Consider the following 13043-nt stretch of genomic DNA (forward strand, 5'->3'; position numbering starts at 1 on the left):
GAACACTTAATATATTTATATAGCCTATAATAAACATGTTCGTAGAATTCATAAGAAATATAATGTATACTTATAAATATAATAATATATAAAACTTATCATACACACTACTATTATTGTTTGAGATAGAACTAACTGGTGAAAAAGTAGGGTAGGGTGGACCCTTTTGACAGAGTGGTTGAGAAGACCTCACTGGGGTGGAACAGTTGAGCTGAGACTTTACTTAACACTTGTGAAGGACAGCCATCCATGAGGGAAGCATCCAGGCTGAGGGGCAGCAGGTGCAGGAGCCAGGAGGGGGACAAGCTGATGTTCTCAGGGAGCAAAGAGAAGGGCACACGGTCGGAGTGTGCTGCCGAGCGGCTGAGTGAGGAGGTGAGGCCCGAGGGGCAGGCCTGGATCAGGCCGTGTACCCAGGGGAATGTTTGGGATTTCTAAATCCAGTGAGATCCTTGGAGGCATAACACTGGAGAGTGAGGTTTATGTTCTCAATTTTCAGAAAAGGTGCAATCATGACTCTCACACAGACAGAAAAATGAGCAGATGTTAAAGCGTTTCTTTAACTTGCTCCACGCCCTCCTGTTATTCAAAGGGGAAAGTCAAAAAAGCACAAATTTATATGAAATAAAGGAATGTTCAGTTGAATGCGTAAGTGTTTTTTCCATGGGGGTTATGGGCGAAGAGGGGAAGGGAACCACTACCAGACAGGAGAGTCGGCATGTCTGTCAGTTACCTACCTAAATTTCAAAGTTGCAAAAAGAGTTCAGAGACAATGGAAGAGTAGAATCAGATTAACTGGAAAGGGTGTGCTGTATGTACACAATGCACGCTTTTCCACTGAAACACAATTTATTTTCTACAACACTTTCTTTAAAAAAATTTTTGTTTTGATATAATTACAGATTCACAGGAAGTTGCTCAGATAGTAAGTACAGAGAGGTCCCCATCACCTACCATTCATCCACTTCCTCCAATGGGTAATTTTTTTCGTAACTATATAAATGGAATCCTGCCATATGGGATTTTTTTTTTGAGATTTCCCACTTAGTTTAATGCCTCTGAGATCCATTCTTGTTGTATCAATAGTTTGTTCCTTTTCATTGCTGAGTAGCACTCCACAGCTTCGTGTGCCACGGTTTGTTTAACCATTCTCCTTTGTAGGTCATTTTGGTTGTTTTCAGTTTGGGGTTATTCCAAATAAAGCTGCTTTGAACAGTCGTGGACATGTTTGTGTTTGGCGGCTGACTTTTACTTCTCTGGGAGGCGATATGCAGGAGTGGATTGCTGGGTTGTTCCACAGTGTTTTTACAAGATTCATTCTGCTTTGTTGACAATGGGCCGTAGAGGAGCAGACTGGCAACAGGGAGACAGTATATTCTCCAAACAGTGACTGAGTGACCCTTTTAAAATACAATCCTGTCTTTCCGCCCCCTGCACCACAGCCACAGCGGCCCCGTGCACTCCGCTGCTGGCTGTGCCCTGGTTTGTGGGCAGCCGCTCTGAACACCCACTGCCTCCGGCTGCGGAGGGAGCCCGGCCTTCCCTCAGGGGCATCCGTTGAAGGGCTGGGCACTTGTAGCTGCCACCCTGCCCCTACCCCTTCATCCCCTACCCTTCCTCCTCCGTACCCAACCCCCACCCCTACCCCTACCGCCATGTCCCACCGCAGCCTCCCTGTCCTACCCTCACCTTGTAATACATATTCGACAGTGGAAAGGTTTTTATAATTTTAAATTATTACTGCTTTGAAATGAGTGGTCATTAAAAAAATATATAGATATCTAAATATATATCCTTCTCTGTGCAGTAAAACGTAAAGTCCAACTACAACTAACCCTTGCCTCTCCGAGCTCATTCCTTCTACCCTCTCCCTCCCTCACTACAACCTCGGTGGGCTTTCTTCCTACCTTTTTATTGAATTTATTGGGTAACACTGGTTGACAAAATTACACAGGTTTCAGGTGCACAATCCCATAACACATTATCTGTGAACTGTATTGTGTGTTCACCACCCCAAGTCAAGTCTCTGCCCATCACCTTTTGTCCCCGCTCCACTCCACCTCCCAATCACCATATTGTCTGCATCCATGAATTTTCTCTTTTTTTAATCCCCACTCCCCAACTGTCAGCCCACTCTCTATCTATGAATCTGTCTCTGTTTTACTTGTTAGTTAATTTTGCTCATTAGATTCTACATATGAGTGAAATCATATGGTACTTGTCTTGCTCTGATTGGTTATTTCACATGATATACTGCTCTCCAGGTCCATCCATGCTGTCGCAAACAGTAAGATTACCTTCTTTTTATAGCAGAGTAGTATTCCACTGTGTAGACGCACCATACTTTTGTTATCCACTCATCTGCTATTGTAAGTAACGTTGCAGGGAACATAGGGGTGCATATATTCTTTGGAATTAGTGTTTCCGGGTTTATTTGGGTAAATTCCCAGGAGTGGAATCACTGGGTCCTAAGGCAGTTCCATTTTTAGTTTTTTTTTGAGGTTTTTCCATACTACTTTCCACAGTAGCTGCACCAGCCTGCATTTCCACCAAGAGTGCAAATCCTCGTCAGCGCTTGTTGTTTGTTGATTTGTTAAGGATGGCCATTCTCACTGGTGTGAGGTGATATCTCATTTTGGTTCTAATGTGCATATTTCTCTGATGATTAGTGACGTTGAACATCTTTTTATTTGTCTATTCACCTCTGTATGCCCTTTTGGAGAAGTTGTCTATTCAGGCCCTTTGTCCATTTTTTAATTGGATTGTTTATTTTTTTCGTGTTGAGTTTTATATGTTGTTTATAAATTTTGGATCTTAATCCCTTATCAGATGTATTGGCAAATATGTTCTTCCATTCAGTGGGTTGTCTTTTCATTTTGTTAATGGTTTTCTTTGCTGTGCAAGAACTTTTTAGTTTGATATAGTCCCATTTTTTTTTGTTTCCCTTGCCTGAGGCGATATATCACAAAAAAATATCTCTATGAGAGATGTCCAAGATTTTCTGCGTATGTTTTCTATGATTTTTTATGGTTCCAAGTCTAACATTTAAGTCTTTAATTCATTTTGAGTTTATTCTTGTGTATGGTGTAAGAAGGTGGTTTAGTTTCATTTTTTTGCACCTATCTGTCCAATTTTCCCAGCATCATTTATTGAATAAACCATCTTTAGCCCATTGTATGTGCTTGCTTCCTCTGTCAAATATTAATTGACCAGAAAGGTATCTGGGCTCTCTATCCTGTTTCATTGATCTATGGGTCTATTTTTATGCCAGTACTGTGCTGTTTTGATTACTATGTCCTTACAGTATAGTTTGATATTAGGTAGTGTGATTCCTCCAACTTTGTTCTTCTTTCTCAGAATCACTGTTGCTTTGCTGAGCCTCTTGTGGGTCCATGTACATTTTTGAAATATTTTTTCTAGTCCTGTGAAATATGTCATTGGAATATTGATAGGAATTGCATTGAATCTATAGATTGCTCTGGGTAGTATGGACATTTTAATGATGTTAATGCCAATTTTTCCTACCCATGAACACGGTATGTGCTTCCACTTATTTGTATCTTCTTCTATTTCTTTCTTCAGTGTCTCATAGTTTTCTGAGCACAGGTCTTTTACATCCTTAATTAGATTTATGCCTAGGTATTTTATTCTTTTTGTAGCAATTGTGAATGGGGTTGCTTTCTTAATTTCCCTCTCTGTTAGTTCTTTGTAGGCATATAAAAATGCAACTGATTTTCTGGGTATTAATTTTGTATCCTGCTACTTTGATGAATTCATTTATCAGTTCTAGTAGTTTCTTCGTGGACTCTTTGGGGTTTTCTATGTACAGTATCTTGTCATCTGCAAATAATGACAGTTTTGTTCTTCCTTTCCAATTTGTATGCTTTTTATTTCTTCTTCTTTTCTGATTGCTGTGGCTAGGATTTCCAGTATTATATAGAATAAGAGAAGTGAAAGCAGGCATCCCCTTCTTGTTCCCTGTCTTAAGGGGAACACTTGTAGTTCTTGCCTGTTGAGTATGATGCTGGCAGTGGGTTTGTCACCTATGGCCTTTATGTTCCTTCGAATCCCGCTTTGCTGAGAATTTTTAATCATAAATCAGTGCTGGATTTTATTAAATACTTTTTCTGCATCTATTGATATGAGCACGTGGTTTTAATCGTTCATTTTGTTTATGTGGTGAATCACATTTCTTGATTTGTGAACGTTGTGCCAACCTTGAATTTGTGGAATAAATCCCACCTGATCATGGTGTGTGATCTTTTTGTTGCATTGCTGTATGCTGTTTACTAATATTTTGTTAAGGATTTCAACATCTATGTTCATCAGGGATAGTGTCCTATAATTTTCTTTTTTTCTAGTATCTTTATATGGTTTTGGAATTAGGGTAATGTTGGCCTTGTAAAATGAGTTTGGGAGACTTCTCTCCTCTTAAATTTTATGAAATAGTTTGAGAAGGAAAGGTGTTAGTTCTTGGAATGTTTGGTAAAATTCCCCTGTGAAGCCACCTGGTCCAGGGCGTTTTGTTTGTAGGTAGTGTTTTGATTATTGCTTCAGTTTCACCAGGTGTTATCTGTTTATTCAGATTCTCTGATTCTTCCTGATTTAGTTTTGGAAGATTGTATGTTTCAAAGAATTTATCCATTTCGTCCACGTTGTCCAGTTTGTTGGCATATAGTTGTTGATAATATTTTCTTACAATCCTTTGGATTTCTTTGATGTCAGTTGTTACTTCTCCTCTTTCATTTCTGATTTTAGTTATTTGGCTCCTCTCCCTTTTTTTCTTGATGAGTCTGGTTAAAGGTTTGTCAATCTTGTTTATCTTTCCAAAAAACAAGCTCTTGGATTCATTGATTCTTTTGTATCATTTTTTTAGACTCTATTTTGTTTATTTCTGCTCTAATCTTTATTATTTCCTTCTAGTCACTTTGGGCTTTGTTGTTCTTTTTCAAGTTCCTTTAAGTGTGAAGTTAGATTATTTATTTGAGATCTTTCTTTCTTTCTTTCTTTCTTTCGGGGGGTTGGACCTGTACTGCTATGAATTTCCCTCTTAGGATTGCCTTCCCAGTGTCCCACAGATTTGGGATTGTTGTGTCCTCATCTTCATTTGTTTCAAGGTTTCTTTTGATTTCTGATTTCTTCCCTGATCTCATTATTGACCCATTCATTGTTTAACAACATATTATTTAGCTTCCATATTTTTGCTTGTTTTTCACTGTTTTTCTTGTGATTGATTTCTAGTTTCATAGCATTGTAGTCAGAGGAGATGCTTGATATTATTTCAGTCTTCTTACATTTATTGAGAATTGTTTTATGTCCCAACATGTGGTCTATCCTAGGAAATATTCCATGTGCACTTGAAAAGTATATATGTTCTGCTGCTTTGGGATGAAATGCTCTGAAGATATCAATTAAATCCATGTGATCTAGTGTGCCATTTAAGGCCTCTGTCTGTTTTTTGATTTTTGTCTGGAAGATCCGTCCATTGAAGTCAAAGGAGTGTTAAAATCCCTGACTATGACTGTATTTCTGTCAACCTCTCCCTTTATGTCCATCAAGATTTGCTTCACATGCGTAGGTGCTCCTGTGTTGGGTGCATAAATGTTTACTGGGGTTATATCCTCTTGCTGGGTTGTTCCCTTTATCATTATGTAGCATCCTTCTTTGTCTCTTATTATACCTTAGTTTTAAAGTCTGTTTTGTTGGATATAAGCACTGCTACCCAAGCTTTTTTTTCTTTCTATTTGCATGAAATATCTTTTTCCATCCCTTTACTTTAGTCTATGTGTATCTTTCGATCTGAGATGTGTCTCTTGGAGGCAGCATATACACGGGTCTTGTTTTCTTATCCATTCAGCGACCCTGTGTCTCTTGGTTGGAGCATTTAAGCCATTTACACTTAAGGTGATTATTGGTAGATACGTACCATTTTATTGTTATACTATTTTCCTCTGTTTTGTTCCCCCTTTATCTTCTCCTTCTCCTCCTCCTCCTTTTTCTTCTTCTTATTAAAGCAAGCCCTTTAACATTTGTTGCAGTGCTGGTTTGGTGTTAACAAACTTTTTAGGTTTTTATCTGGGAAGCTTCTTATTTCTCCTTTGATTTTAAGTGATAGCCTTCCTAGTAAAGTAGCCTTGGTTGTAGGTCCTTGCTATGCATCACCTTGAATATTTCACATCACTCCCTTGCAGCCTGAAATGTTTCTGTTGAGAAATCAGATGACAATCTACTTGGTGCTCCCTTGTAGGTAACTACCTGCTTTTCTCTTGTGGCTTTTAGGATTCTCTCCTTGTCTTTAAGCCTTGTTATTTTAATTATGATGTGTTTTGGTGTAGGTCTCTTTGAGTCCAACTTGTTTGGTAGTCTCTTAGCTTCCCGGACTTGTGTGCCTTTTTCCTTCATCAGATTAGGGAAGTTTTTGATCATTATTTCTTCAAATGGTTCTCAATCCCTTGCTCGCTCTCTTTTCTTTCTGGTACTCCCATGATGTGGGTGTTGTTATACTTCATGTTGCCCAAAATGTTTCTTAAGCTCTCCTCATCTTTTAAATTCTTTTTTCTTTCTGCTGCTCTGCCTGGGTGTTTTGCTTTTTTTTTAACCTTGTCTTCCAAATCACTGATTTGATCCTTTGCTTCATCTAATCTACTGTTTATTCCTTCCAGTGTATTATTTATTTCAGATATTATATTCTTTATTTTTTATTGGACCTTTTATATGGTTTGTGTTTTTTCATGCTGTTGAGTATTCTTATAATCATTACTCTAACTTTTCTATCTGATAAATTGCTTGCCTCCATTTCATCTAGGTGTTCTGGAGAATTCTCTTGTTCTTTCTTTTGAGGCCTGTTTCTTTGATTTCCCATTTTGGCTGCTCCTTTGTTTTTGTCTCTATGTATTAGGTAGATATGTGAAGATTCTGGTGCAGACCTTTGTCAGATGCTGATTGTAACCGGCCCTGGTCAACCTGTTTGGAGCTATCAGTGATCCGTACAGCATGTGGCTCCTTCTGCTGAGCCTGTTTGTGTGCAGGAAGCCCAGTATGTTTTAATGAATTCAAACATAGCCCATGAAATGCTGAAGGAAAGTTACACTTGTGGTTAACACTTGCGTGATTTCTCCAACCTCACCCCTAAAAGCATGGTCAGATGACAAGTTATTCTAGTTGAATCAAACATAAAAATTATTAAAAACATATAAATATATTTTGTCTTTTTTTCTTTTTTTTAACTGATTTTTAGAGTGAGATAGAAACATTGATTTGTTTTTCCACTTTCTATGCATTCATCAGTTGATTCTTATATATGCCCTGGTGGAGGATTGAACTTGCAACCTTGGCTTATCTGGACCATGCTCTAACCAACTGAGCTACCTGGCCAGGGATAGTCAGCCAATCTCACCCTTGGCTGACTTAACCTTGGCTCGGTAAATTTTGAAAAATGTTGATGCCCAGGCCCTTCCCCAGACCAATGAAAATGGAATCTCTGGGGTGAGACCTTGGCATTGAAGTTTTTTAAATCTCTTTGTTGGGTGATTTGGATGTACAGCTATCTTGAACACCACTGCTTGAAGGAATAGCAGTGTGACTGAAATAAACACATCCTGGTCTCAAGGCAACCACTTGGAAAACCAGGCCACATTGGGGTGTCTGAGCATTTTACTCCTTATGAGCAAGCAGGGTACCTCTCTGTTTCTTCAAAGACAGACTAAGTTACTGCAGTTAGAGAACAATCACATTGGCCTGAATTTCAGGCTAAGTGAGGAGTGAAAAAGAAAGAATGGATCAAATGCAGAAGATAATGGAGACTAGCAAGATGACAGGTTTGTTGAGCCTAAAACTCAGTCCTTTGAATGAGGGAAGTACCTTCAGCTCAGGCAGGCGCCCTCTGTGAGTGGTCAAGGCAGCGATTTAAACTTTCACTCTTTCATAGTGCCACTGTTTGGGTTGCAAGAGACAGAAATCCAACTCAAACCAGACTCATAAGTGCAAAGGGAAATGGATGGGCTCATTCAGCGCAGAGGTTGTTAAGGTATCTCACAGGAAGGCAAAGAAGGACTGTAGGAATTAGGGAAGAAGTGGCTTACAGATTCTGGGATTTTCTCTCTCCTCACTTAACTCTCATCTCTTCATGTTGCAGGAAAGATGGCCAGCAAAGACCATCTTCCCAGCTTAAAATCCACGGCGGAAAGGCATGTGTCCTGTGCTATCCTTGGACCTATTTTCATTGCTTGGGAGAGAAGGTTCTGTTATGGGCTGGCCTGGGTCACAGGGCCACCCACTGGTCCCACACATGGGGGTGTGGTTCCCTGAGGAAGGACGCTAGGTGGGGGGAAGCAACTGCTCTCTCCTGCGTCTTTGAGAATGAACTAATAAGCTCCTCTTTCAACCTTTAATAAAAGCCTTTTCTGTGGGATAAAAATGTTCCTTAAGTCAAGAAAAAAGCCTTCTGTGGAATCGTAAGAGAAAAATGAAATGGCAAAGGAAGACAAACTTGAATGTCAAAAACATGAGTCAGATGGTTTTATGCTATGCTACCTGTCTTTCCTAGTTGGTGAAATTCAAGAGGATTGATCTGCACTTGTTTGTTCTCAGATAGATATACCTGTGCAAACAATGACTTGACTTGCGCTCCGCACACTCTGCTCTGGAAAGCTGGTACTGTATTTTCTGTAATATGCATGACAACAGCTGTTACTTAGATTACTTTCCATTTAATGAAAGACCCTAGTGGTTTGGTTTTGTTTTTTCTCTAAGTGGGTCTGCTGGCTTTGTAATAAAGGTCATCCACAAATTTGGAAGATAAGAACAGACTCGTGGGTGTGAGCCCTGCCTTGGGGAGCCCCCGTCTTACACCTGTGGGGTCATGGCGTTTCAGCCTCTTGAAAATATTATAGGTATTTCAGGTTTCCAAGAACATAGATACTGGTTTCAAGTATAGATTTGTTTTTCTGCGGAGTAAAGTTGAAAGAGATCCTATTTTTTTTTCTTTGAAATTTGTAAGCTGCTCTATGCCCCAAGTGTCTCATTTTTGCCAATAGAAGGGTAACATGAGTGCTGTTCTGAATAAGTCTGAGTGGCACAATGTAGGATTACGCAGTTGGAGGCTGTGCTAACCAGCCATTCTCTGTGTGTCTGAGAAGCAGGAGAGCACAGAAGTTAGCAGTGTGAGCTCGGGAGCCAGCCGCTCTGGTTTTATATGAGTTTTTCTGCTTCGCAGCTGGGTGTCCTTGCTTAACCCTCCGTACCTTGGTTTCCCCATCTATAAAATGGGGATAATAAAAGTGCCCATTAGGCAGCATCGTTCTGAGGATGAAAGGAATTAATACAGGCCACATAGACAGAACCTGATACACAGAATGCACTCGATAAAGTTTAGCTCTGATCTCTGTCTTCATCATCATTAGAAAATAATTAAACGAAGTCCTTTGTGTGTATCTTAATCCCAAATGAACAAAGGCCCAGGAGAGGGATATTTGTAGCTTAGGCTCCTCTCCTGGCCTCGCTCTAAGCCAAGTGAAGAGCCCAGACCTTGGAACCAGCAGCCCTGGGCCCCAGTTCAGGTTCCACCGCTTACTGGCTCAGACAAGTTTATGACTCTGAGTTGCATTGTGAAACCAGGGTAATGACACTGAACTTACCCCTCTGCCGGGTGAGCAGTTCCAGGAGGCCATGTCTGCCAGCTGCCCCAGGCTCGGCGTCAGCGAGTGGCCGCCAGCTCAGATAGCCGTTACTCTCTTCCTCTCACTGGTAATGCTCCAGTAAATGAAAGACGCCCTAAAATGCACTGCAGCTTGTTTTTAATAGTCTCCTATTTTGTCCCCGTCTTGCATTCAAGTTTTTGCTATTTCAGATTTCAGATAATAGTTCAGTTACCACAATTGGTTGAATGAACTACCAGTGCTTTTAAAATTAGTCAAGTGATAACAAAGTTCTGCTTTGCAGAGTGGTCCTAGCAATTTCCCTCCTTAGAATTATCTTATAAGAAGAGTGTTTTGACAAAAGAAGAGGATTTATAAAATTCGCATTATGAGAACTCCCCTTCCCATCCACACCTGTGTCAGGAAAATCCCTGTGTCATATAAAGCCCTCCTCTTTCTCCTGATTTATCAGAGTATCAAGGTAAATCAAGACATTGACCGTTATCGAATAATCTAACATGGAGGTATCCAAAGATAGAAAATTTTAATTATTTATTATGATTACTCACTTCAACAGTGAATTTCCTTCTTGGGCTCCTGGTTTAGTCCTTTCTGGTGGCCTCAGGTTTGAATCTTAACTGTTTAATTTAAGCTCAGTTCAGCAGTTCATGGTTATGGACAAATGAGCAAAATAGTAAAGATCAAAAGCAAAAAACAAAATTACTGTGGAATTTAACATTTCCGAAAGCAGCGTGGGTAAATGTCAGCGAAGTGTGGTGTTCAGAAAGGCCCACACCGACGGTAACGCAGCTAACGAGGAAACGGGACTGACACTGCGGTTCTCTGTCTTTGTTGTCCCCTGAGGTTAGAGATTATGCAGAGCATGTTGCTGCTTTTAGCTCCTTTGGTAGTTCCTATGGTGAGAGACTGCACTCTGCATATTTGTCAAGGTGGCACTCCTGTTGGGTCCTAAGTATTTGAGCTAATACACAGGAGCCTTGAGCTCCATCCCTCCACCCATCCCCACCCCGCCACCCCCGCGCCCGCCCCCTACCCAGCTGCCCTTCCATGCCCCCTTCCCAGAGCTGATTTCTTTATTTATGTTCTGTTACCAGGGAATTCCACGGAGGAAACATAAGTCTATCTTAACAACAGTGGTTGCTGTGAGAAATGTTGAAATGGTTGGCCCGATGACAAAATGTTTACATTCTCTTTCTGATGTGTCATTGTAATCCTGAGGCCTTTTAACACCAATGAAGGTAGACTAAGAACAGGAAACTGTGGAAGAGCAACATGGATTTGAATGAAAAATAAACTAGTTGGGCTTCTTTTATGATAAAGAAACATCGGTTTCGATCCAGTGCCTCTTTGATAATAGTTGCTGTAGCTGACCGCTTGGGTAGAAGTGTGGTCAATAAACCCAGCTCAGGCCATTGAAGGAGCCAAGGGCTGTGTGGACTGACTTCGCTGGGAAGGTTACAAGGGCAGCAGATTCACTACGGCAGCCCAAGTTGTGGCAACTGGAACCAAGTACTCAGTACTGGCAGGGCTTTCCTGCCCACTCCCCCTCCGTCCCAGCTTACCGCGGTTCCTCTTTGTGTTGCCCCCATTCTCTTCTCCTGAAGACCCACCCTGCCCACCTGCCAGAGCATCCAGCCCCCTTCAATCTCAGCTTCTTTCACCCAGTGCTTGGATAGAAATCCGAGGCAAGGACGCTGATTTGCTCTACTTTGGGACATATGCCCGCCCCTTGGGCCAATCAATCTCTGTTGCCAAAGAGTGGCTATTATGATTGGTTGATCTGGGTCTGATGCTTACCACTGTAGCCAGGGGCAGAGAGTGTGTTCCCAGGAGAGGAGAGATGAGACAGTTGTCATTGGAGTTACCACGAGATTCCATGAGGTCAGTCCCTCCCTTGACTGCCTTATATATACACCATACAATCACGAGAATGCAACCCTTTATTATAGCTGTCCCGTGTCCAACCTAAACGCAATCACATACTCCCTTTGAGAGAAACTGTCACTGAACCAATACTGCATGGGGGACTGGCTCTCCCTGGGCCCAGTCCGGGACCTTTTGCATGTCAGGCGATCTCCAGGTTTTTGATTCGCGCAGGAAAAATTTCAAGGCACGAGTCTCGGTGAAAGTGAGAACAAAGCAAGTTTGATCCCGCTATGGGAAAAGAAGGAGGCCGCTGCGCTGGCACTGCTGTGAAGGAAGTGAGAAGTACCTGTCCGAGTGGCTGTGGGCCAGCTCGCGGGTGAGCTGCACGTGTGCTCAGTTAGTGCTTGGGATCTTCTGTGTTTCCCAGGCAGGGAGTGTCTAGGAGCTTAGCGGTGCCAAATTCTGACTCTGCTTTCGGTTGGGAAGCAGGGTCTTGTTCCTAATATGGTCCTTTCTGGAAGTGTTATGGCGTTTGTCCCCCTTGGCCCTCCTCCTACTAACGGTGTCAGTTTTCATTATAATAATGGTATAATGAGCTTTGGGATTGTTTTCTGGTTCGTTTTTTATCTTGGATTAGTCTGGCTCTAACTGGTGTTTGTTATTTGCCTTCCTGACTATCATGATTTTAAACCATCTGCTCTTAGACATTTTCAGTTAGGAAGGATAGGGTCTTATGACTTATTAGCTGGCTGTTAATTGCTCAGCCATTCTGGCCATTTGTCTCAGTTTCTTCATTCCACTTGCCAGGGAACTTTCCTAGTTTCTTACTAACCTACCTCAAAACAACTTAATGTCACATCCAGTCATTACATGAAGTTCAAAGGGTAACATTTCTGGGCAGTGCCTTTTCCTCCAGGTCAAGTTCAAGTGTGGCTGTTTACAGACTGGCAACCCATAACTCACCATCTTCGAAATACCCAGCGTATAATAATGGAGGCAAAAGAATATGAATGTAGTAAAAAGTCCCAGTTAGAGAAAAAGCGGAAACAGAAAGCATAAAGCAGCAATTACCAATCCTTGGGCTTTTCTGTATCCTGCTAGACAGGGACAGCAAGGAGTCATTTTCTTGGCAGTGAAAGCCCAAAGATCCAGTCACTTGATTTGAAGTGTTTTGACTGGCAAGCTTATAATTAAACAATAGGGTGCTTATAGCACACTTCCTTGATGAGGTGCGGAAGACACGCTCCGATCCCCAAGGCCCGTGCCTTCCCCAAACCAGTCTGCTTGTGGGCTGGATGATATGCTGGCCATATATTCCACACCCAAGCCTGGCTTCCCTGATCAATGATTCAGGAACCACTTCCAGGCATGTTCAGATGACAAAACATTAGCTTATTGGGGACTTTCTTTTTCATGTGAACCGCTAAAGCAGGAAACCTTTCCATAATGTAATACATATTTCTCTGCCTCTAAAAAAAATACGAGTAATCTGTGTTCATTGCGGAAAAGGAAAAAATACAG

The sequence above is a fragment of the Pteronotus mesoamericanus genome, unplaced genomic scaffold (assembly GCF_021234165.1).
Source record: "Pteronotus mesoamericanus isolate MK-2021 breed Mesoamerican mustached bat unplaced genomic scaffold, CSHL_Meso_final contig_68, whole genome shotgun sequence".
Classification (NCBI taxonomy): domain Eukaryota; kingdom Metazoa; phylum Chordata; class Mammalia; order Chiroptera; family Mormoopidae; genus Pteronotus; species Pteronotus mesoamericanus.